At 38.2% G+C, this 27,222-nt stretch overlaps 1 protein-coding gene across 1 annotated transcript in view; it reads left to right on the top strand.

The window, feature by feature from the left end:
• LOC139452439 (uncharacterized) overlaps positions 1 to 22,473 on the top strand; it is a 28,135-nt gene extending 5,662 nt beyond the window's left edge. Inside the window, exon 2 of the mRNA XM_071233915.1 lies at positions 21,260 to 22,473. The gene's annotated coding sequence lies outside the window, so the exon portion shown is untranslated. The remainder of the gene's footprint in view (positions 1 to 21,259) is intronic.
• Positions 22,474 to 27,222: the final 4,749 nt, after the last annotated feature.

The following is a 27,222-nucleotide window of genomic DNA, read 5'->3' as shown; positions in this document are numbered from 1 at the left end:
GAAATCTCTGCCAATAGCAGAGTTGACAGTAAGATTCCAACTATATAATGAGCATCTGTTCATGAATCAAATAGTGATGATACCTTTAAAAAAATGCTTTTCGCAAATTCCCAAATTCCAATTTCTATGAAATTCTGAATGTTGATTGCCAGGTCAGTCGTGCAACTTGAAAAAGAAAAAGCATTTCCAAAATAGTCCGACGCACTCAGCAGAATAAATATCAACCAAAACATTGTTAACATAGCAAAAAAGAAAACAACAATAAAGTCGAAACAGTCAAGCTTTTTCCAACAGCAATAATATTCTTTGTTTACTGAGGCCTGTTAGCATGATAGGATGAAGATAATTCACCCTGGAATAGAAACAAGTTCATTGATCAAATAATAATCACGATAATTTGCAGATTAATTCTCAAGGATATTGTGTTTCATGTTCACTGCCCGATTCAGACATCACAGATTCAGGTGATGTCCTCTGATATGCCTCAATAAGTTCGTGGAAGTCAAAAGCATTGGTCACAGAAATAGCATAGGTATTGATTGTATTCATAAGAATGGTAAATTATGACCTGTATCGCTACTTGTTATAGAATCTAGTTATCTAATTGGCCAGCCCTGTCTTGTAAAAAGATATATGTGTTGATTTGTTTGCCTGTTGTACAACCATGACGTCATTCTGTAGGATGTGACTTGATCTTAATTTTGTTAACATTTTGACTTCATTTTAAAAATTCTTATATCTGATCTTTACCTTAACATGTAGGTGGTATTGATCGCGATGAGATGGGATCCACAAGCAAGTGTTACCATTCTTATGTCAGTGAGATGTCATATGCTAAAATGTCTCTTAAAGAGCCTATAAACACCATTTAAGGCCAATTTTATCGGTTTCTATGACTGTGTCTGTCATTAACATAAATAATAGGTGAGTCTAGGTATCGCGTGTCAACCTAGCATATAGCCAGGGTTAGACAAAGACAGCACTACATGTTTATTGTCCCCAAGCTGTTAGATCTATCTGCTTCTTATCATGTTTATTTGGAAAGGTTTCTAGTAGGAATGGTCTCAAAACTTTGATGTCTATTTTTGCAAAATAGTAAATGAATTCATTTTTCATTTTGTTTTGTGATACTGTTATATTTATTACCATAATAACAAATTAAACTGCGAATGTCGACTGTCAAAAGTTTTTCAGGTTAATGTGTTGTTACCCCGTCATGATGACTGGCCTTTTTGAGGCGACCCCAACTGACCTGCTTCCAAATGACTGCCTGCGACAGACCTACTGGGTGTCTGTTTACAATAAAGTGGCCTGGTTTTTGTGTTTTACAGGCCTGTCTCGTGATTAAGTCTGTGTTTCCAAGTGCAAGGAGTAACATTGAACCATTTGTAATTACACTGCACCCTGTTTAACCTCATCAGAGACCATATATTGATATATTTTCTCTGACCTCATGCTGTGGTTCTGCCATGGGATTTTCTGGATATTAACATGAATGGTTTAGACTAACATCTAGTCTCTTAAATGAACATATGTTACAGAAAAAAACAGTTGTTAAAATATAATAAACATAATAAAAAGGAGCACAGAGACTCTCTTTATTATACTGCAGTTATCTAGACTTGCCAAACATTATAGACTTGCATGGGCTGTATTGGATATATTTGTTTCAGGGTCTTTATGACAATCTAATGAATGCTTTGAAATAGCTGTATTTGTACTTTGATGAAAGGCTTGCAGTTGCTTGTACATCGTTGACATGTTTTCAGTTTCAAATGATAGTTCTAGGAAGTTACGTTCTTCAAGAAGTGAAATATGCTGTTCAGCTTTAGATAAGGATGTGGAGTATCAGGGTGGGATCTAAATGTAATGTGCTGGGATATGTTGTCGTATAAATAGTATTTGATATTGCCACGGACCTGAAGCATGTGCAGCTCATTTCAAGTTGATTTAACTTCAACACAGTTCAATAAGTTGACGTTGTGTTACGTTACATTATGAAATATCTCAGTATCCCTGCCAAATGTTGAGTAGTATTTTCTTTATCTTGTGTAAGACAGTTTCTTTCTTTCAAACAATTGTTCGTGGCCTCATTCCAAAATGTGATTAGGTCTTAGACGATTGTAACTCCCATACTTTAACATAGAATAACGATCATCTTAGCGCTAAGATCGCTTTGTGGAACGGGGCCCTAAACACTGTGAATTAAACTCAGTCCATGTACGAAATGTTGTTGAGCACTGTTTCACAAACTGTTCTCAAGACAACTAAACGTAAGTCTTCGTTAAAAGTGTTGTTGCTTTTAGACAACTGAACGCCATATAACCAAGCGTTCTAGACACTATGAATAATATAAATCAGTGTTATCTCTGGTAACACCCGTCTCCGTGCTGTTATTGTGTGTAGAGATATAGACTGCAACCAACATTGATAATACCGTATTCGACGTAATAAGCATCCCGTCCTAATAAGCGCCCACGGCAATATTTGCTATCACATTTGCTTTTTGATATCATTTCATGCTGTCAGCATAAACCACAACATTTACGATCTTTCAACTCTTTTTTTTCTCACCAAAATTATATTCTAATAAGAGCCCCCTATTTCTAAGTTTGACAGCGCCCTGGGCGCTTATTACGTCAAATACGGTATGTCTGTAGTCTTCCACAAAAAAACTCTCTAATTATTGTTGCTGATTTCAGAAATGGACAGTTTTAACTTGAACTTTTCATAAAAGAAATAACAGTTAAACCTTTTGTGAACATGGTGAATGCTACAAATGAATTACCTTTGATTATTCAGACTGCCATTTTTGTGCATAAAGAGAGCAATAATTTGCAGTCATTTGCTTCTTCAACAACCAAAATCCATGTTTAGTATGCTACTCAAAAGAAGGTAAGAACACCCTTGTTCTCATGTGACTCCAGTTAGTCTGTCAAGGTCATGACGTTATCTATAGTCCTGTGACAAAAATAGAGTGTACTTTAACTGGTTTTGAGTAGTACATATATATGGTAATGTTGCATTGTGGGTAACATGGAGTAGAGCCCTTAGAACATGTAGAACAGTAAGGATGTTTTGGACAGATGTCTTCAGTACCCCATACGTCTTGTAAATGTCGACTAATGGAGGCAATAACATGATTTGTGATCTGGATGATGGTGTGTCAACTTGTCTGGACATTGCAGATTACTGTTCATGCTTTCCGCCGTTGGGTTGCCTTACCAGTCTTGATTCTCTACTGGTGGCTGTGATTGGCTGGAATGCTAATGGCTGCAGTGTCAGACATTTTTCGCTCAGTCTCATTATGGCGACAATAACGCCAGAAACCTATGATTGTGGGTTCGAATCCAGGTTCACCCCGATTATGTTTCTATGTTTGTCAGCACCATACCCGTGCTGGTGGGTTTCACCGAAGTGGTAAACGTCTGAGACCTGCATCACTTTGGGCTTTCCTCCCACATTAAGCTGACATGCCGTGATATAACTGGAATAATGTTAAAAGCATTGTTACACCCAACTCACTCACTCACTCACTCACTATCCATGTTAAACTGTGGCATGTTACTTCCATGGGCTGGCACTATTAAACGGGCATTAATCTGAACAAGTACAAACACACACACACACACACACACACACACACACACACACACACACACACACACACACACACACACACACACACACACACACACACACGCATGCATATAAGTGCAATAAACGTTGTTAACCTCCATTGCACCACCCCACGTTACCATGGTTACTGCAACAAGATACTTGTCTGAATAGCCAGGTTGCTATACGATTGCTCGATACTTCTCATGTCAAGGAGACTTGTTCAATTATCAGAGGAAATGAGTGGAGATGGACCCAAAACTTTCTAGTAAATCTAATTAAACTAACAATGAAATATGTCGTAATTTGGCGTGAAGCGGAGATAAATCTACATAATAAAATTGCTCACTCGCGCTGAATTTAAACTTTAATGGGAGAATAATCGCTAAACCAACTGGCCTGTCGTGCATTTCTACCATCGTGTTGCGGGTCTAATTGACATAATTAAAACTATCTTCACGGATACAAATCCACAACAAGCAAACTTTCGGGATTTGGTAAAGGAAGTAATCAAGCAGCCAATGAGAAAGTAGTTAACATCATGATCTCATCGTTCAGCCATCCTCACCCTTTTCCGTGTCGGGCAGTCGGGTAGCCTAGTGGTGAAAGCGTTTGCTCGTCACGCCGAAAACCCGGAATCGATTCCTGACATGGGTACAATGTGTAAAGCCCATTTCTAGTGTCTCCCGCCGTGAAATTGCTGGGATATTGCTAAAAGTGACATAAAACCATACTCACTCAATCACTAACTTTTCTGTGTCACCAAACCTGAAATCTGGTTCATTTAGTCGCCCCTTACAACCAGCATATGTGGCTGGGGACATATTCTAAAATAGCTTCATGGCATTGCATACTAGGAGACCTGTAAAGATCTGGGTAGAGAATAGGTCTTCAGGGATAGAGTCCGAAATAATTCCCTGTAGGACTGCCATGAAATTTTCCTCCACCTGCCCGACTGTCTGGCAGATAATTTTAAGACTTCTTATGTATTCAGTTTTATCATAACTCATTGTAGATTCTCAAGTAATTGTTTGCAAGTTTTCTATGTTCATAATGTCTGAATGTGGGCAGACAGCTTTGAAAATGGGCAGTCAATATTTATTGGTCACCTGCCCTACTGTCTTGTTGGGTTTTGCAATTATTTCAAACACACTGTTCAGCAACCTAAGCTTGAGGTGTCATAGTGTGTCATCTGATCGACGTCACACATTCCCGTAACTTATATTTACGGGCATTAGCTCAGACAAGTACCAACCCATTCCAGAATGTTTTCGAAGTCGCTATATTCAAAGTGTGATTACAATGAATATTACGTTAAAACCCAGTTCACCTCGCCTGTGTCATATTTACATACATACTGTGTTATCAAGGTGTCATGATTCTGATCTCCGTCCAGGTTGGTTGGGTAACCTAGTGGTTAAAGTGTTCACTCGTTATGCCAAAGGCCATGGTTCGTTCCTGCCATGGGTACTTGTCTGGTGTCCTCTGCCGAGATTGCCGAAAATTGCTAAAAGCAGCATAAAACAACACTCGCTCACTGATATCTGGTCATGGGAGAAAAGGGACATAAGGCACTTATCTTGATTAACTTGTGGACGTTCTCCAGTCAGTGTACGAGGCCCATTGTTCTAATTCATCAATTATGTAAGTGTACGATCAGACATGGTGTTACAGGATATTGGGATACTCTTCCCATGCTGATTATGAACATTTTGATTGAGGTTAAATTATGCATTTGTTCTGGACCCCCTGGCTATTTGTTGTACCATGACATGTTAGGATGCTGCATTCTGATTGGTCTACAGTATCATATGTACATGAATTTGGAAATATCTCGAGTCTAATTGGTCAATCAGAGGTTGTCAAATCACAATAATCCCCCTCTAATTGAAATACTCTAATTCTTATAATTAACGCGAGCGTGAATTAAATCCGAAAAATTTGAGGGGTCCTTGCTCGCATTGTTAAACATTGCATTTATATCAACAATAAGACATTTTGGATAGCAGAAATACCACCATAGACATGTACGCTGAAAACAAACAACTATGTATTCCACATCACTGTTTATTGAGCAGCACTTGTAACAAGTATATAAACATTGTCATTCAAACACTTATTACATCCTGTGAATTGTCACTGCTGGGGTCAAGACAAGAGTTCTACTCACTAATGTCATCACTGATCACACCTGCAAGTCCAGACAGACGCCACCCACGCAACACAGTGACTTTGTTCTTTGGGACTGCGTCAAAGGCCGACATGAGCCAGCGTGCATGTATTGTTTTAGCGGAAGTACTCTACTCATCGCTAATAAGCGGTGCTATTTGGTGTGTGATTGGATTAATGTAAGGTTGGATTAAGGTGAGGATTCTCCTGTAAACCTGACAGAGGACATTTTCTTTAGATATAAATCCACTGATGCTTGAGAGGAGGGGGTGTTGCATTCATATTGAGTCGCATTTTTGGCTAGGGGCCAGTGGTCTCATTCTTTTGGAGACGCATTAATTTCATGATTTACAGTAGCCGCGTCTGTCTGGACTTAAAGGCCGTTTCGACTACTGGATCACCATGGAAACTAATATTCATAGAAAAGTCCTTTTTTCAGTCATTGCTGGTAGGCATATTTAAATAATTATATCTACAAAGTTGCGATTACTAGAATATTCAAAGGATTTGTGGCAATACATTTCATGCAGAAAACACATAGAAATCTACAAAGAGAATGTATTTTAACAGAGAGCTTGGAATTTGGTGCTTTTCTGTATACGACTGTGACATCATATCTTTTGTGTCACAATGAGCGATATGACGTCATAATGGTGACTTTGCTGTAGAACAAAAGCTTTGCAAAGCTTGCTTAGTTTTCTATAGGGGTGCCCACCTCATGTCAGCTTACCAAGTTGCCTGGTTATATGCTTTAAATCCCTGTCATGTTTGAGTGTAGGGCGGTCGGGTAACCTTGTGGTTAAAGCGTTCGCTCATCACGCCGAAGACCCGGGTTCGAATCCCGACATGGGTACAATGTGTGAAGCCCATTTCTGGTGTCCCCCGCTGTGATATTGCTGGAATATTGCTAAAAGCGGCGTAATACCAAACACACACACTCGTGTTCGAGTGAAGTATCAGGAGTATTACGGTGTAAACAAACGGCTGGAGTATATACAGCACCATGTTTTGTTTAAAGGCTGTTGTTGGTGATTCCGTAATTCAGATCGACAACCCACTCAAAACACAGGACTCAACCCATGCCGCTTCACTCAATACATTTGCTAACGCCAATGAGTTTGCGTTTTATCATAGTCATGGTTGAATAGAGATAAACATACTGTGTTGTCAATGAAAGGCTAGGTTGCCTGTAGATTTAACCACGCTAAATTTAACATTTGAAACCTCATGCTGCGCCTTTGGTTCCAAATTCAATTAAGCACGGTTAAGTCTGCAGGTAACCATTGAAAACACAGTATGTTAACATGGTTAAGGTTGTGATTTTGATGATGACCATAAAAAAATAAATATTTGAAAGTATTTCTTTCACAAACTCATCGCATTTGCTTTTGAATGAAATTACAGGTATTGAATCTACTGTATGTTTCCAAATTGAAAACACAGTAGGTTTACCTCATGAATATTTTCAGCATAATTACTTTGAACATGTTTTTATTTATCATATGCAATATTTTTAGAAGCACGAGCTCTGTTACTGGTATTTGATTGGTGAAAGGCTATACACCCATAGATCTTTTGAAGATTTTATTTTTTACATTTGAATTTAAAGAGCATCCATATTCTAGATTGAAATTCTGCTGAGCAATTGTACTCTTTACAGGAACTGTTTATTGCCTCCACGAGAGATATGGAACAGTTGAAAAAGAATAAATATTTGACAGTTGATTTTCTTTTGTACCCAAATGACATTGGTTATCATGGCAATAAATTCATGTTGGTATACTTTCAGTTTTTAGTTCATAAAAGTCGTTCACTTAAGGAAACATGCCATTTTTCTTGGTATGTGCTTGATTATGTTATATCATGTGTGTCAGGTAGTGTGTGTTTTACAAGATAGATTAATGTTCCACGACTGATTGAGACTTAAGGTAACAATGAACTTATTGTCTGATCATAAGATGTGTAAGTGTAAGGTCATTAGAAATGACGGCATTATGTCATAAGATGACATGCATCAGCCAAGTCAGCGAGCCTGACCCACCCGATCCTGTTGGTTGCCTCTTACGACAAGCATAGTCGGCTTTTAGGGCAAGCATGGGTTGCTGAGGACCTATTCTACCCGGTATCTTCCCAGGGGGGAGCAAGCATGGGTTGCTGAGGACCTATTCTACCCCGGATCTGTGACAGCCTGCAGTAAAGGCAGTGATACGTATTATATGTATTACCAGGAAGCACCTTGGTATGTCATTGTATTTCATGTGTCATCTACCCCGTCTAACTCACACTACCCTGTCTGTCTCATCTACCCTGTCCCGACATCAATACACTAGCTGATAAACATCAAGGAATGTCTGCCATTATATTCAATCATGTCAGGACCCTTTTAACCATTTGAACACTGGTAATTAAACATTGTCGTTCCTTGTGAAGGCTCACGTTACCTGTGAACACTGATAATATTTGACTTCCATTACATGGAGGTAGCTATTTTGTCATCTTAATTCACAATGTGTAGTCTGCAATAAAGTTCCAATACAGCTTAAACTTAGAGCAGTTGTTTCAGATCAATAAGAATCTGGCTAGCTTGTCAGCTGTTTATGAGAAATAAGAAACTTACAGGTACTGTTAAAGCCTTGTGAGCTTATCTCAATGAACTAATTTTGTCAGCCATAGGGAGCAGTTATGTGTGGACCTTATTGGTTTTGCGATAGAAACTCGTCCCAGAGGAGGCATTCATGCATGAATAATAGCCGTCGGTTCAATAGCAAATCGATCTATCGGACTCTTAAGGTGTTTTTGCCGTTACATTTCCCCATTATAGGCCAGCAGTACTTTCACCATTCAGCGAGATCATGCTGTATAGCTTATGTGAAAACCGTTGTAGCCAGATCGACTGAGTGGCTAGTTTGTGTGAAAGATGTCTTATCTTGAGTTTAGATTATTGATTTACTTTGATCAAAAAGATTGCAGGGCACATCATTGTTGTGTTGTCAGTCGAAATTGATAGTTGAATGAATAGATTTCATGACAATTAATATGATATGATGTGACATGTCTCAAGAATTGAGACTATTGTGAAATAATAAACTTTCATGTTACTTATCAACAGGTTTTAAAATTGAGAAATATGGGCCATTAAATAATAAGTGTTGTTTAATTGGTATTATTATTGTAGATTCCGGGTTAGAATAGGTCTTCAGCAACCAATGCTTGCCGTAAAAGGCGACTATGCTTGTCGTTAGAGGCGACTAACGGGATCAGGTGGTCAGGCTCGCTGACTTGGTTGATGCCAGCCTTTGTATCCCAATTGCGTGGATCGATGCTGTTGGTAGTAATCACTGGATTGTCTGGTCCAAACTCAATTGTTTACAGACTGCCATCATACAGCTGGATTATAGCTGAGCGTCAGTATATATGCAGATCTCTTACAGACATATCCTGATATCAGAATTTCTTTATTCAAATACCAAAATCTCAATCACATATATCTGTTGACATTACTTGTTACTAAATATTGATATATTGATATATTGATATTATCATGGATTTATCTAGGATGTCAAACAAGGTACCCTTGGAAGACAAATTGGGGAAAAAAAGTAATTTTGTTCAAAATTTGGGATTTTCTTAAAAGTCCTTATTTTCATATACAGGAGCATGATGAGATGGGGGAAAACATTGTGTCATTGGAAAACTTGAGTTTATTAAAAATGTTAGTAAAATTTGGGATCCATGCTTTACTGCACGCTATAACCATTATAACCGAGTTAGCGCTATATTGAAGTGCACAAGAGCGAGGGGACACTGTACTCAGGGGTATTTTAACATTTCATTCAATGGAATAATGTAAAACTAAATATTACAGCAGCTTCTCACTATCAGTGAAATACAAGTCACCAAAGCAATAACATGACGTGTCAAGTTTTTAATTCCAATTGGTGAATTGTTGCTGACTTGTTCGTTACGGCCTCTGAGCAGGCGTTGATAACTCCATGTATGAATGTTTGATAAGCTGTACCAATATGGTCTGTCTAATGTGTGTTATGTCTACATAGTCCACATACTTTAGTTCCAGGTACGTAACGCCAGCCTTTTCAGGCTTAGCATTGGGTATAGAACATTAGACGTTATCTGCCTATCCTTGTGTTACAGACTGTCAAGACAATTGGTCATACATATTCATGGGGGCCACCTGTCATAAGGCAGTAATTAATCTTGTAATGAGAATGACTGATAAGAACAGTATCTAATAGCTTCATGCTGGATTATCTTTGTTATACCACAGTCATGGTTTATATGAACACATTCTGTTCAGTCAAGGTCATAGGTGGCCCAGTCGTCTAAGACTAGTCCAAACTACATCATTTACAGACTGCTCTCATATAGCTGGAATATTGCTGAGTGCGGCATTAAACAACAAACAAGCAAGCAAGCTAGATTCCTATATCATCTTGGGTTTGATCACAGATCTGATTATGATCCTTGGTTTTTCACCAGCCTTTTGAGGATCTTGTTTTTATTTAAGCAGTAGAATTCCATAGGCTTGAAACCAGTAATAGATAATGCCTAAAATAACATGTTTGCAGTGTAAGTTTCCATTCCATGCAACAGGCCCCGATTATATTTCTAGGTTTGTCAGCACCATACTCATGGATTTTGCCGAAGTGGTACATGTCTAAGACCAGCATGGCTTTGTGCTTTCCTTCCACACCAAGCTGACCTGCGGTGATGTAACTGAAATACTGTTTGATGCAGATTTAAACCAAACTCACTCACTCACACTTCTTTGTAGGGGTGGTGGGGTAGCCTAATGGTTAAGGTGTTTGCTTGTTTCGCCAAAGGCCCGGGTTTGATTTCCCACATGGGTACAATGTGTGAAACCCATTTCTGGCGTCCCCTGCAGTGACATTGCTGGAATATTGCTAAAAGCGACGTAAAACCAAACTCACTCACACACTCTTCCTAGGCTACTTGCGCCATTTTTGGCTTTTGTGATAGGTATGTTTGGCATGGTTATTAGTGTATATTACTTGGATATCTATAAACATTGTTTTTAAAATCTGGCAATATTAAAAAACTTAAAAATAAATTAAATTAAATTAATACTAGGGCCCCATTTCACAAGGCTATGGTTGCGCTATGACTATCGAAGTTCTTTTCTCCAACATCAGTCGACAATCGTAGAACTATGATCACTTGGTGAGATGGTAACCTGTTACCTATTATGATTATGATATGATTATGCTGTATTATACAATAGACAGTTTTATTAACTGCTATTTATGTTGAAATGTTAAACATCAACAATAGTCACGGGGGTCACTCCCTCAGTGGGAGTTGGACATGATGGAGTTCCTCTACACCGTCTGACATCCATAGATCTTGCTTCACTGTGTAAATATGGCATCAAGCACATTCATCTGTGAAACGCTTCAATTATGCCAAGGTATGAAATCGAAGACTCAATACCCATTTTGGATCTGATTTAGTGGCGGATTAGAACAGCCTTGATCCTTATCAATACATTTCAATCCTGTTGTGACATTACTGGGAGAGTTGACAGAATGATTAGCGTATTTCTGAAGATGGAAACCTGTCAATCAATGCTATTGAGGATTCTTCAGTAGTTGTTGATTTGCCCTGCAAAAAAGAATCAATAAGTATGTACGGATTGGTCGTCATGGTTCTCCGCTGATGAAAGGGTTGACCTCGCTTGAAGGAACAGCATTTATTATGAGTTCAAGATGAGACGGAAAGGCCTGTTTATAACGGAGTCGTGACATTTGTGTCAATACTTTGATGGTGTTGTTCATTATTGTCCTACAAGGATATCTGTAAGAATGATAATATGTAGCTGATTGAAGTGATGAAGGTTCAAAGGGGAAGAAGATCAAAGGTTATTAAGTTCAAGATGTTTATAAATGAAAGTCAGTTGTTACTTCCTGTAAAGATTGTAGTCATCTTATTGTGCAGTGTTTCACTGGTTGACTTCTCTGCATAATAGGCTTCACGTTATTATTCCATCAAGTGTGTTTGATACTGTTGAATCATTGCTGTAGGGGTTCAGGGCACCACTGGCCTTGTCGTCTATAATGATAATAATAAGAAGAAGAAGAAGAAGAAGAAGGAAGAGAATACATGATGGAGGATTAAGCATATACTCTGAAAAGCATATACTCCGAAACATTGTGTTCCTCATAGTAAAGAAGTTGACATCCATATATTCTCTTCCTTATGTGGGGCGGTTGGGTAGCCTAGTGTTTGATTCCCGGGTTTGATTCCCGACATGGGTACAATGTGTGAAGCCCATTTCTGGTGTTCCCCGCTGGGATATTGCTGGAATATTGCTAAAAGCGGCGTAAAACCACCATACTCACTCAATCTTCCTTATGTGTATCACTTCTAAATGCCTTTCAAAAACCTAATAATAATAATTATCTGGTGTTCAGAGCTGAACGCTTGCAATAAAGTCAAAGCCAGAAATATTTATGCTGTACCCATTCTTCGTATTCTTGTTGTTGATTGGACGAAACAAGAAATTCAGGGTATTGACACCCTCACACCAAGAATCATGTCAGACAATAGATCCACCACCCTTGCTCTTCCCTCAATCGCTTATATTTACCAATCATAATGGGAGGCCGTGGTTTGATTAATGTGGAGGCTCTTCATGATATGATTATATTGTGCACTTTTGCACGTATTTGGCTGTCTGATGATCCTCTTGTGAAGCATACCAAGGCATTCCACAGTTTACGTAAATGAGCCAAGGATGTGGGACATAATCTCAATGTCAGTGTTGATTTTGTTGATGGTCCTGTACTGCTGGACAGTACGGAAATGAGTGTCAACTGTTGTGTATGTATTATGTTATTTGTCCGACCCGCACATTGGAGGAACATCAAATCTTCAGTACATAACAAAATCGCAGTTGGCTCAATCACTGTTTAATGTGGAACTGGCACTGCCTCACACAGCTGCCCAGGTTACAACAACATAATGACGTCACACCTAAAGTGACGTCACTGCACGTGCGCATTGGCGCACTTACAATGTAAACATACCTAACATGCACAACATTTCTCCCCCTTAAAAGAAATTACTTTCTACTTCTCTAACCAATACATTTACAATATTCAGAACACAGTACTATGAGCTATTTTCTAAAGTTATAATTTAACAATGTTACAACTTTCAACCATAAATGATAAACTCATATATATATATATATATAATATCTGCTACACATTGCTGAATACTTTATTCTACATTGTGTTCTCACAGGGTTAGTCTATCGGGAGGTTTTCTCACTCTTTCTGAACGTCTCACGGTTTGTTTTGCCGGTACATTTGCAATTGTCACCTCACTGTCTTCACACTGGCGTTCATCACATTGCTGTGATGCACTAGGTATTCCTATAGGGTCGCCTTTGTTGACCCTGATACTTTCTACAGTCCCTGCACTACAGTCACTTTGAACAATCATGTTCTCGTTACCATGGTTACTAGTTGCATCTCTACACCTCAATTGATCAATATGACGCTTGACAGTTCTATTGCCAATGTCAACATCATAATGTCTTTCACCACATTTTGTCATCACCTTGCCAGCCGTCCATTTGTCTTCTTTGTTGTACTCACGCACCCACACCTTATCATTGTCATTTAGCTGTCTTGTGTCGCCAGGTTGACACAATGAAGAAGACTGTTTTGTAGCAACAACATCAGCATGATTAGGCTTGATTAAGTCAAGTCTACATCTTAGTTCTCTTCCAAGAAAAAGTTTTGCTGGAGTTTCTTGAGTTGTGCAATGGGGACTAGAACGATAGGCTAGCAGAAACCTATCAATCTTCTTCTGTAATGTTGCATCATCCCCTCTAGTTGATTTCATAGCTTGTTTGAAGGATTGAACAGCTCTCTCAGCCAGTCCGTTAGTAGCAGGATGATATGGAGCAGATAAAATGTGTTTTACACCATTACTTCTCAAGAATGTTTCAAACTCATTTGACACAAATTGTGGACCATTATCTGTAACAACTTGCAGTGGTAATCCATATTTCGCGAACAAACCTCTCATCACTTTCACTGTCGCATCAGCAGTAGTTGAATTCATAACAATCACCTCTAACCATTTGGAATGAGAATCTACAACAATCAGGTACATGTGACCCATGAAAGGACCAGCAAAGTCCAAATGAATGCGACACCATGGTTTTGATGGCCATGACCAATGATGAACAGGAGCTTTTGTTGGATCATTTTGAACATTCTGGCATGTAATACACATTCTTGCAGTACTTTCAATATCAGCATCTACTCCAGGCCACCACACATAACTTCTAGCAACTGATTTCATTTTCACCATTCCAAAATGACCACCATGTAACTCATTTAGAACACCGTTTCTGAGTTTAGAAGGAATCACTACTCTCATTCCCCATACAATGCATCCTAATTGAATTGAAAGCTCATATCTTCTTGAGTGAAATGGTTTCATTATTTTGTTCTCACTGTGATCTTTATCCCAACCATTCATCACTGCCATGTACACTTGTGAAAGAACAGGATCTCGCCTTGTCTCATTTCTCACATCACCTGCTGTAATAGGCAGATGTTCAAACTGACTTGCATAGAACAATTCTACATCATCACTCACACATTTCGTAGTATCAGGTAGAGGTAAACGAGACAACACATCAGCATTTGCATTGGCAGAGGAAGATTTGTACAGAATTTTGTAATCATATGCACTGAGAATCAATGCCCATCTCTGTAGACGAGCAGCAACTAATGATGGTACTGACCGTCCCTCACCAAACAGGGCAGTGAGAGGTCGATGATCTGTCACGAGAGTGAAATGCCTACCATACACATACTGATGAAATCTTTTCACACCAAATATAATCGCTAGGGCTTCTCTGTCAATTTGTGAATATCCCTTTTCAGCCTTGTTCAGTGTTCTTGAAGCAAATGCAATCGGTCGTTCAGTACCATCACTCATCACATGAGACAACACAGCACCCACGCCATAGGAGGATGCATCACATGCCAATGTTATTGGCAACAATGGATCATAATGACACAACACATCGGAACTTGCAATTTTTGCTTTAGACATTTTGAAAGATTTCTCACATTCAATTGACCATAGCCATTTCTTGTCTTTCTGCAACAGTTCGTTTAACGGGTGAACGATTGTAGAAAGGTTCTGGATGAATCTGCCATAGTAGTTGACTCCACCAAGAAAGGAACGTAGTTGTGTCACATTTTCAGGTCTTGGAGCACTGATGATAGCTTTCACCTTATCTTCTGAAGTATGAAGTCCTTCTTTGTCAATAACATGACCGAGATACTTGACTGAGTCTACAAAGAATTTACACTTACTTTGTTTTACTCTCAAGCCAAATTGTTGTAATCTTGACAAAACTGCATCTAAGTTCTGTAAGTGTTCTTCATCATTTGAACCGGTCACTAGAATATCATCTTGATGACATAATACTTTCTGCAAACCTTGAAGAATTTGGTCCATTGTAGCTTGAAAAATTGCAGGAGCTGAAGCAATGCCGAAAGCAAGTCTTGTGTACCTGTAGAGTCCTTTTGGAGTATTGATGGTGAGTAGTTTCTGTGAGTCTTCATCCACCTCCATTTGTTGATAAGCATGAGCAAGATCAATCTTTGAGAATTTCTGACCTCCGGCAAGTTGAGCGAACATGTCTTCAATCTTGTTTTGTGGATACTGGTTCACATTTAAAGCTGGGTTTACAGTAGATTTGAAATCGCCACAAATTCTGACAGATTTGTCAGGTTTGACCACTGGAACTATTGGTGTAGCCCACTCAGAATGTTCTACTTTGATAATCACGCCATTTTTCTCCATTCTTGAAATTTCTTCACTCACTCTATCATGAAGTGCATAAGGAACAGGCCTAGCTTTCATGTATTTAGGAGACATGCCATCTTTCACTTCTAAATGGGCTTTGATTCCATTAATTGTACCCAGTCCATCAGAAAATACATCACAGTATTTCACAAACATTTCACTGAGTTGATCTTCATTTGACATTTTGTGACACGTGTTGACATTATTTCCTAATGATTTCCAGTCAATATTTACGTATGGTAACCACGCCCTTCCCAGTAACGGAGGACCTTTTCCCTGCACGACATGTAGTGGTAACTGGTTGACTCTTTCACCGTCACGAACGTCAACATGTATGATACCAAGATTTGTGACAAGCTCACCTGTGTATGTTTTCATTGGGATTGGCGATTCTTGTAAGCTGCATTCTGAAAAGTTCTGTCTGTAAACGCCTTCAGTAATGATAGAACTTCTTGAGCCAGTATCTAACTCCATCTTAAGATCACGTCCATTTACATTCACTGTCACCCATATGACATCTGCAGCACCGTGAATAGCGAGCAAATGATTTAGACAGTCACCTAAATCATCTAGAATGTCATCTTCATATTCATGGGTTGAACAAAGTTCTTCATTGATAGCATTTACACGAAAAGTTTGACGCCTACCGTTTCAAGTAAAATGCCATATTAAAACAGCCCAGAGGAGAGGCTATCTGAACGACCACTGCATTGAGTTTATGTGCGGTGTGTTGAGAAGATCAACAACTCTGCAGAGTCCTTACCTTGGATGAAGTCGACTGGCCTGAAAAGTGAAACAGAAGGTTTTCTGTTTGCTGCTCAGGACCAGTCACTTCCCACTCGAAACCGTCAAATAGAGACAGGTAACTCTGGTACTCGGGTACTCGAGTAATTCGAGTCGGGTGGTTCCTGAGTAGGACCATGATACCCACAGGACAACCCGGACCCGTGGTTAGTCACGTGATATATTGTTTAATGGCAAAAATGATCTAGAACTTTCACAGTTGAACTGTAAGTGACAAATGTTCGAATTCCTTTCTGAATATGCACCCATTCCTTCTGACTTTATATGTTTGAATAGAGATAAAACTTCAGTCAACTTCATTGTATGCATGACCAGATCATTTTCTTTGAGTATCTAATTACATTTTGCATGGGCTACGGTCAAACTATTCCCAACCTGACATTTGTAACCATATCTTGAGACCTACAGCGAGTACACGGGTAGGGTCGGGTAATAGTGGGGTGGGTACCCGGGTAGCAAAAATTTGGAATCGTCAATGTAAATGTGAAATGTATATGCAGTGAATTTATTGAGACTGTCCAACACATTGTCAGTGGATGCTTTGGCACAAATACTGTTTCTTAAGCGACATGATGGTGTAGCTCGATCATTTTATTACCGTCTTCGCCATGCTTGAGGTTTTGACACAGAGGTCCATCCATGGTACTACCCAGAATATGTAGATGGTGTCATGGAAAATGATAAATACAACATTCTTTGGAATAGGCCCATTTACAGCCTAGGATGTATCCAGGCTAACATACCTGATCTTGTCCTTTTTGATAAATCCAATTAAATCATTTATGATATTGAATTTTCTGTCCCTTTGGACACTAATGTAATTGACAGTATTCATGAAAAGCTTGGCAAATATGCAGACCTCCCTAGTTCCAAGTTGTCCGACTCCCCATTGTCTTCGGTGCCTTAGGTTTGGTACCTCCCAATCTGTTGACTGACATTGGGAGAGTACCCGGGAATAAAGCCCTTCTGACAATCTGGGTAATGCAGAAGGCTGCAGTGTTGGGGAGTCTTCACATTTTCCAAAACTTTCTGGTTGGTTTTATTAATAATAATAATAATAATAATAATAATAATAATAACAGGCCATTTTTATTGTGCATATTTCCACACCTCTCGGGGGCATGCTCAAAGAGCTATTATTACCCCGGTCACTGGGTCAGTGTGCACTCAACTATTATTCTCAGCTCCCTGGGGAGTTATACAACCAAAGCTGTCTGTTAGCTGCTAGAAGGTTAGCAACCACATTACCATCTCATCCTACCGGGTACCGATTCACTGCTGGGTAAACAGAGGCACATTTCGAAAAGTCACTTGCCCAAGGAGACACCACATGTGGTACATCTGCTTCAGTGAGGGGCAAGACCGAAGCCCTAGAAACTCCCAGGAGCCGAACCGCCAAAAGCGGTCACCCATCCAAGGATACTCCACGACTGACGTTGCTTAACTTCACCTGATTTGTGACCTGGACCATGTGCCACCACATGGAACCCCCATCGGATCCGCCTATGATAGTTTAACAACCATTCTGCAGGACTTCAGATTGCAATGACCTCCATTTCTGAGCAGTTGCATTGTCTCTGAACCTTTCATTTCCTGAGTAACGGCTCCCGTCCAATCAAGCCATGCTTTGTGGAATGACCCAGGTGATGCATGCCCTTGAGCAATGCATTAGTCCCGAGTGGTGCTTTAGTATGCTTAAGTATCACGACCTATCATTAAGTCCACACGTGTCCAGGTGTTCTCTAGGCTCACATCCTACTAATCAGGCAGTATTCATTACTATTTTATACACGGCTACAGTGGCAACATCAACATCTGGCTGCGGGTAGGGTGGGGTGGGGGGGGGGGGAGGGATAAGTCATGAGGTTAAGAAATATTGCTTTTAGTATTTTATCCAAACTTTATGCATCAGTGCAACACAAACTGATCGGTGCAATTGCTGATTTTTCCTTGAACCACTGTAATTTTCTCAGGTGAATAATTGACTTGCCTTTGCATGTGTTTGTGTTTGTGATGGGAGCCTGCAGTGTTGTGGCAACTCTCACTTTTTCGTCAACGCCTGGTGTCCTCCCTATTTCATAGTGATTCATAAACACATGCTTGTGATATAGTTGGAATCGTACAATTGACTCATCGTAAATAGAGATTTCTTGTGATTATAGAACTGTTTTTGTTGCTTTATATTGACAGTATACAACAGTCAAATCATCAATATCAGGGGGAGGGGGGGGGGGACACCATTTCCCTGGGGAACAGATATGGGGATGAGTTAGGGGTGGGTCTTATAAAAAAGTTTAGTCTAGTCTGAAGTTTCTCTCCGATAGTCTGAAAAAGTGTATCATATCATTAACAGTCCAAATTTCCAAAGTATATTTCCTAGGAACAGCTGCTCCAGCCCTTATAGTATTCCTGTAATAAGTGGGTTGGTAATTATCGGGTCTGTATTATCATGATTATGTATGGAATTCATATTAAAAAAAACCAATTCCAAACCTACTGACACCAAGTTAGAACTCTGTGTGATCAGAATGTTTTTTGAGGCCTTATGTATATTGATTATGCAAGATTTGGATTGTACAAATGTCATGAATATTTCAAGGAGCAAATGCTTTCAACTGACACTTCTGTTGCGAAAATACAGCTCTGTAGCCAAAGTCATTGTTTGGTTAATTTAACCTACATTTGGAATGCGGATCATATGCAGGCCATTCATTATTGATTTTGTATTAAATCATTATTAATGCCACTGCTCGTGTATACGTATCTAATTGTCAGCTGAACTCCAGTCACACATTGGTCCAGCAGTAGCTGAGATTATGCAAGATTAATCACCGGCATACATGCAAGATATGTTAATCAAAGCGTAGGTCTCGGGACCGAAGTGGTGTAACAATCTACCTGAATGTTTAATGATGATTAAGAATATGTGGCATTGTGATTTCTTGTATCGAGCTGTACAGGCAATTGTTACATGAAGTTTGGATCAAATCAGGTTCAGAAAAAAGGGTAAGCAGTTTCAGTTTTAGAAAATAAGTATTATAAGTAAAATAAGTATAAATATCTACATGTATAAAGTAAAACTGTATATACCGCAAGCAATCGTCTCCAAGTTGTCACTTCCTACAACGCGTGTGGTCTGACGTTGATTAATGAATAATTTGCATACTCGTATATGCAAGGGGCCGACGTATGGTTCTCAGTAGGAAGTGACAACTTGGAGACGATGGCTTGCGGTATATACAGTTTTACTTTATACATGTAGATATTTACATACAAAAGACACTATGTGCCAGGTCAGCACATAGTGGTAGTGGTTGTTTTCTAGGTGCCCCGGAGCACCCAGCCTAACCCTAGCTAGGCTAAGGGTAAGACCTTTTTTTCTTTCTCTGGACCAAGGCTTATATAGCCAAGGTCACCTGACATTTAGTAAGTAATAAATATAAAAATATAAACAGTAATTCATCAGTGACATACTTGCACATCTCGTTCAGGATGGCAGACAGCTGATGTACACAAAAATGGGGATTAACAATTAGGATTAGCATCTTATAAATAACAGCAATTAAGTGTTTCAAGGCATATAGATGTCATGGCTCCAGGGTAATGAGCCTTTGCAATTAAATGTTCTTCAGACAATTGGTGTCGTAAATCAGTCGCTATGACAGGTTAATCAACATGGGAATTGTATGATAAAAATTAATCGATAATCTTGTAAAGTATTTAACACGTAAACAACCAAGCTTGTTATGCAGGGACGTTTCACCACCTCTTGTAATGCGACTTAAAAAGTAGTTCCGTGTTTGCAAAATCATAAGTATAAACAAAAGTAAGAAAAAATGTTTGATGACAATAGAATTCTTTTTCATGCATTTGGATATGATTATATGCAAAAATCTACTTCAACAAAAAATATTCTTGAAATCTACAAGACTGTTGTTGTAAGTGAAAGAATACACACCGGTCAAGTTACAAAAATGGTACTTTGTGAAATGAACAGTCTTGATTCACGAGTTGAATGAGAAATTTACAGTGTATAACAAAACATTTTCAACATATGTTGTTCACATTGGAAACATCTCTTCTTAGCGTCCATACTTCTCTATATGTTTCTTTGATGTGTGTTTCTTTTGGCCGGGGATATATGTGTCCATGATTGTAGCCATAGGGCCGAGTGGTCGGAAGAAGTGCCTGACGTTGTTTCCTGTCTGGGTGACTAAATTGGATATGGTTGTCAGACCTTATGATAATGTTGAGTTTGTGTAATCATATCCTGATGGCATTGATCATTGACTTCCCCCGACTCCACGATGTACAGTCCGCCTTCATATAACATCAGTATTGATGTCCGAGTTATTTCTAGTCCGTTCATTACTTGCCATGGGGCAAGTGGCAATTTCTAGAGGCTACTCAATGGTGGTCCACTTGATCAAACATTCAAGGATCGACTATTTTTTTCTGGGCTCACATTGACAGAGTCAATATGAGTTTATATCATATTTTGTCCATCTTCCATCTTCCGTCCATCAATCTGTTCATTTTTTGGGGCTCACATTGACAGAGTCAATATGAGTTTATATCATGTATTGTCGATCTTCCGTCCATCAATCTGTTCATTAGCACAGATCCAAAAACTCTTGTCCTCTACATGCTCTATAGCTTTTGAATATGTGAATGTCATTACATGACAAGAATCAAGTTGAACACCTGACCTAAGTTCTGATTTATCTGATAAAGGTGAGCTTCTGTACCTACATTTCTCTGGGGTTTACAATCTGTTTTTGTGTTTCAGGCAGCTGCAAAACTTAACATGGAGAGAAGACTGAAGGTGGTTAAGTACAGATTACCTGATTTTGTGCCATCCTCCCCACCCAGGGCTATATTCTACTGCTACACCCGTGCATCCCGCTGTCAACAGACAGGGCAGTTCTTCACGGAGATCTGATGCAGTGGTACTCATACATAGACTTGTATAAATAATATATGTAAATATTTTATGAATTATCCCCTTGCAATGATGTAGGAATAGGACAAGCTTTTTTCTGTGTATATTGTTCATGTTTGGTATGGTTGCTGTTAGATATGTTTAATTTGAAGCATATATTTTGTTGCAATTATTGGTTAATGTTTTTGGAATGCACTGGTAAACAAAAAGGTGTTTGGAGCAGTCCATTATGACGACAGGGAGATCAGGGCAAAGGTGATTCTATTTGGAGGCATTGTGTTATGGGTCACTGTGTCAAAACATACCTCAAAATGCAGGAGGTGGACAAATTTGCTATTTTCACAGGCCACCCACTTACAATATCGGTAAAAAGCTCCCCTCCAACCTGTTCGTTGCGATAATCGAAAAACAATATTTTATTATTTTTCTAATGTGCATGTTACCTTGACAACAAGTTACTTGGTGATAAGATGGTGGGTAAGTCTAATTACCAGAAACAAATGTAACGTTGTGTTGGCCTCGTGCTAGTGCCATTAACATGACTGCTTATGTGGAAGTGGTCCACAAGCCTTGAAATGTACTTTGTAAGTGCAGAGCACTGATTAACTCCTGCCAAACAAATGTATCTGTATACTAGGAATTCCCACAGTGTGAACCTGTTTTCCGTATTGATCAGCACCTGCATAGTTAATTGTAAGTAAATACCTGTATGTATTTGCAACATTGCCACTACAATCGCCTGACGCCACAGAAGTCTGTGAAGCTTACTTTTTGTACAAACTGTTACTCCTGATGTTGCAATGTTGCACTATAGACGTGTGATTTTATAAGGTTATACATAATACAATGACAAGATTCTAGTGTTCCTGAAGTACAATGTGTTGGAACTACAAATATTTGTTTTGGAATGTCAAACTGACATTTCTGGGTAACAGGGTATGCCACAGATTACTTTGTCCATAAGCTTCGTGTGTGATTTTCTGAGTGTCAATATTGTCTTGCTAGTTGTATGTTAAAAAGATGTTATGATATCTGGGTCATTACAGAGATCGAAGTTGATGCACTCTACTGAGTTGATGAGATCTTATGATTCATGGTAAGATGTGTAAGAAATCAAAAATGACATTTTTAAGGATACCCCTTCTGAATATGACATACTGTATTCGACGTAATAAGCGGCCATGGCAATATTTGCTAATATATTGGCTAGTGAACAATCCCAATTAGCACCCCTTCGGATTAATCAATGTACACAAGACTTATTTATTCACGTATAATACGCACTCGTGTGTTATATGCACCCTTGATTATAGGCAATTAAATTCTGGAAAAAAATATATGTCGTATATAAACATTTCAGGCTGTCAGCATAGACCACAAAATTTATCTTTCAACTCTGTTTTTTCCACCAAAATAATATTCTAATAAGAGCCTCCTATTTCTAATTTTGAGAGTGCCCTTGGCGCTTATTACATCGAATACGGTATTGCATGATCATGAACATTTAAGGTGTACACGTGAACAAAGCCATGAACGAAATTAAGATGTTGCAATACCAGTCATCATGGTGATGTGTGATTTAGATCTATTTTTGATACATTCAAAATAATTGAATTGGATATGGAATTTCAGAATTGGTTACAGACTTAGTATAGTCACGCATGTTTCAAGTTGTCATGTTACAAGTATATGAAATACAGAATGACATAGTCAATAAACATATTTGTACTCATTTTTAAATGAATCAAACATTGTTTGTGGCAACACGAAGGAAGATATAAAAGTTAAACCAAGATTGCAACAGACATGATGTAAACGCAGATCTACGTTTATGCTTCCATGAACGCAAAATATATATTGAAGCCAAGTCTTATAAACAAATAAGTCAACAATAATAACTTCACAGACTGCTTATTTAATCAGTAACATACAGATGTAGACAAGGATAAGAAATCAGTGACATGGTTCAGCACAATAATGCAACACAAGTTCCACCCATTCTATTATCAGCCAATCAGGAAACAGTAGACAACTAGTGGGCATTTTCAGCTTATGGAGGTATAAACGCACAACTAATTGCAATGCTAGCCAATCAGATGACATGGAATCACTTGCAATTTACTTTTTTTATCATAGCTTTGAACATTATTAGGTCAAAAATTAATCATCAAAGGAAATTAAACATGATAGATTTTAGTTTGAGGTATTATCAACATGCACATGTATATATTTCACAATAAAACACAAAGTCAGTTTAAGAAAGTGCCAACACAAACTTTGAGCGTTTAGTTTGGTAAATTTTAGTTAGTCATGACTTTTCAAAAGTTACTTGTTGATGTAGCCATCAGGGTTCTTTATTTCATGATCACGTTATTAATGTTCCGTCCAACTTTTTAAAATGTTGATGCAGCTCTTTTGTTGTGCATGTATATTATTTTTGTTGTGTTTACATTATGATAGTTGATGTAACTAGCATCCTGTGTATTTTACTGTCACAGAAGCAGCATTGGGATGTTATTTGGATGTTGTTGGTAGAGTGGGGTGCGCTTAGAATCTGTTTCTCCGAAGCTGTTTCTCTGAATGTGTTTCTCTGAAACTGTTCTCTGAATGTGTTTCTCTGAAACTGTTCTCTGAATGTGTTTCTCTGAATGTGTTTCTCTGAAACTGTTCTCTGAAGCTGTTTCTCTGAAGCTGTTCTTTGAAGCTGTTTCTCTGAAGCTGTTCTTGGAAGCTGTTTTTTGGAAGCTGTTTTGGGGGGGCTTGCTGTTAATGTTGATTATGTAGCCTGCTAATTATTTCAATGGGATTTCATTTCCTGGTTGAAGAAGACAAATCTGTTGATAGCCCATTAAAAATTGGCATAAGAATTTCTGACCGATGACTAAACAAGGATTCTGGGGGTTTGCAATATTCTCCTTGTCAAAGTTAAGAGAGTTTAGATAAAAACAAAACTAAAAAAATAAATTCACAGTGCTCTTAGAAATTGATACCCATGGATAGTATGGTGTCCCATGTTGAATAATTAATCAGTAGGAGATGATATAGTGTGTAATATTTCTGATTAATTATTCTAAAAATTGTCAATTGTCAAATTTCTTGCATTTTAAGTGATTATTTATTGTGTTCCTTGATTCTGCATTTTTATTGTTAGTCATGACTGGTGCACGTGTTCCCTGTCAGAAGACGTTTACACTGACATTGCACTTTGTTGCCAAAATATTTCACATCAATTGTTCGAGACAACTCCCATACCTCAGATGTTAATAGAGAATGCATTCCTCCGACAGTACTGCTTTGTATAGAAATGATACCAGTGCTACTCCAAGTGGTCTTGTGATGGTGTGTTCCAGCACTCATTCATTTGCAAATTTGTTTAACTGTGCTTGACAAAAATAAATTTATTTGAATTTTGTGTTAATAAAGAATTCCTGCATTTTAGTTCACAAACACTCTCTACAGATGTTATATGTGTGAAGCCCATTTGTGGTGTCCCTCGCCGTGATATTGCTGGAATATTGCTAAAAGCGGCGGTGGGGGGGATCCAATCTGAAAGGAAATACTGTGAACTTAATGCTGTCACAAAAACACTACCAATTTGTAGTTAATATTGAGCTTACTTTCAATTATTGATTTTCCTTTTCCTAAATGGATTAAGGTGTTCAATCAAGCTGGGCCATTCCTATTTCCTCCCCACTACCAAAACATGACATGTTGACAGTGTTAATGGGGTAGACTCTAAAAAACTGTTTATTCAAGAACACAACTGTGCTTTCCCAACTAAATGCAGAGAATTAATCAGAATATAGAATTTCACCAATCTTTTTTACTGTTCAAGAATATTATTGCATTTCATTATTTCATTTGAGCATAAAATCATAAAACTGCCATTATGAAGACAGCAGGACTATTGTTTGTTCTATGTAGTGAATCTCTCTATTGTTCATAGTTACTGTGTTGTTATCAGAATTCTATAATTATATGCTACAGTGTGTGTGTTTGTGTTTGTTTGAGTGTGATAGCTTTTGTTAATATTCACTATGTGCAGTCCTGTTGACGATTTAATTGTATGGTATCTCATTCCCTATTGAGACTTATGATGAAGAGGCGTTTCTGTGTTTAATGATGCCAATGCCTGTACAGTGTCTCGTTATATTGGAAACTAGAGAGAAGCAGTGGTATATTTGCCCATATCGATCGCACTAAAGAAATTAGAGAGAAGCAGTGGTATATTTGCCCATATCGATCGCACTGAAGAAATTAGAGAGAAGCAGTGGTATATTTGCCCATATCGATCGCACTGAAGAAATTAGAGAGAAGCAGTGGTATATTTGCCCATATCGATCACACTGAAGACATTAGAGAGAAGCAGTGGTATATTTGCCCATATCGATCGCACTGAAGAAATTAAAGGGAAGCAGTGGCATATTTGCCCATATCGATCACACTGAAGAAATCTGAAGAAACTTGAGAGAAGCAGTGGTTTATTTACCCATATCGATAACACTGAAGAAATTAGAGAGAAGCAGTGGTATATTTGCCTATATCGAATGCACTGAAGAAATTAGAGGGAAGCAGTGGTATATTTGCCCATATCGATCGCACTAAAGAAATTAGAGAGAAGCAATGGTATATTTGCCTATATCGAACACACTGAAGAAACTTGAGAGAAGCAGTGGTATATTTGCCCATATCAATTGCACTAAAGAAACTAGAGAGAAACAGTGGTATATTTGCCCATATCAATTGCACTGAAGAAACTAGAGAGAAGCATTGGAGGACAGGTTATGTTAATGACAGGTAAATGTGTGAAATGACCATGAAATGTATTCTGGTTAATAATGAAGAAAATAATTACCTATTATAATATTTATTAAAAAACAGAAAATTTGATGAAGAAAACTCTTATGATAACCTTAAAATTGTTCTTTGGAAAGCATAAGTCATTCCCACTTCGATTATGGTGATGGAATACGGCCAAATGTGGGATTTAGCCAAACTGCCTCATCCTGACTATCTCTTTAATACTTCAAGGTATACACATGGCTAGTTGTTGTGAAAATGTGGCAATAGACTATTTTCCTGATGACTGTGGTTAGGAACAGATGTCTTAGGTGTTTTAATTTTAGGCATGACAAAGTGTGATGTTTTTGTGTGAGATTTGTTTTGGCATTAAATGATTTGTCAAATTTTGTGCAATATATGAAATTATTGTTGTAGATTTTATTAGATTTAATGTTGGTATATACCAAGAGCTCAAATGGACATACAATATTAGTGTATCATGTTTTAAGTAATACCACAATATTATAAAACAAATAATCCATTTGTGGACAAACTTTGTAACTTGGCTTGACATTGATATGATTAAAAGCAGAATAAATAAATATTTATTTGAGATTTATTCTCTGATATTATACATATTGTGTATATGTATGTGTATATTAAATTAAGAACTTGGCATATTGGTGTTTGTGGGTAGTGCTCTTTTTATGTTTATACAAAAAAAGAAATTACAAACTTGTCCACCGAAATCTCTTTGACACAAGGCAGAACTAATATGTGTTTTCCTGAAGTGGGCAATGACTGGAAGATAGCTTGTTTGATTTTTTTAGGTGAATAATTGATTATATGCGTTCATGGTGGATTATGGTGTAGAGTTGACGAGGTGAAGTATTACACTGTGGAAGCATTCTTATAAAGGTTTTCTGTTGTATTATTAATGTCACTTCATTTTGGTAGTTCCCTTGGGCATGCCAGAAACCTATGATTGTGGGTTCGAATCCCGGTTCGCCCCGATTATGTTTCTAGGT

The sequence above is a fragment of the Haliotis cracherodii genome, unplaced genomic scaffold, assembly GCF_022045235.1.
Source record: "Haliotis cracherodii isolate W230 unplaced genomic scaffold, xgHalCrac1.p SCAF_9, whole genome shotgun sequence".
NCBI classification, from domain to species: Eukaryota; Metazoa; Mollusca; class Gastropoda; order Lepetellida; family Haliotidae; genus Haliotis; species Haliotis cracherodii.
Note: the sequence above shows the minus strand (reverse complement) of the source record. Positions and strands in the feature narration are given on the sequence as shown.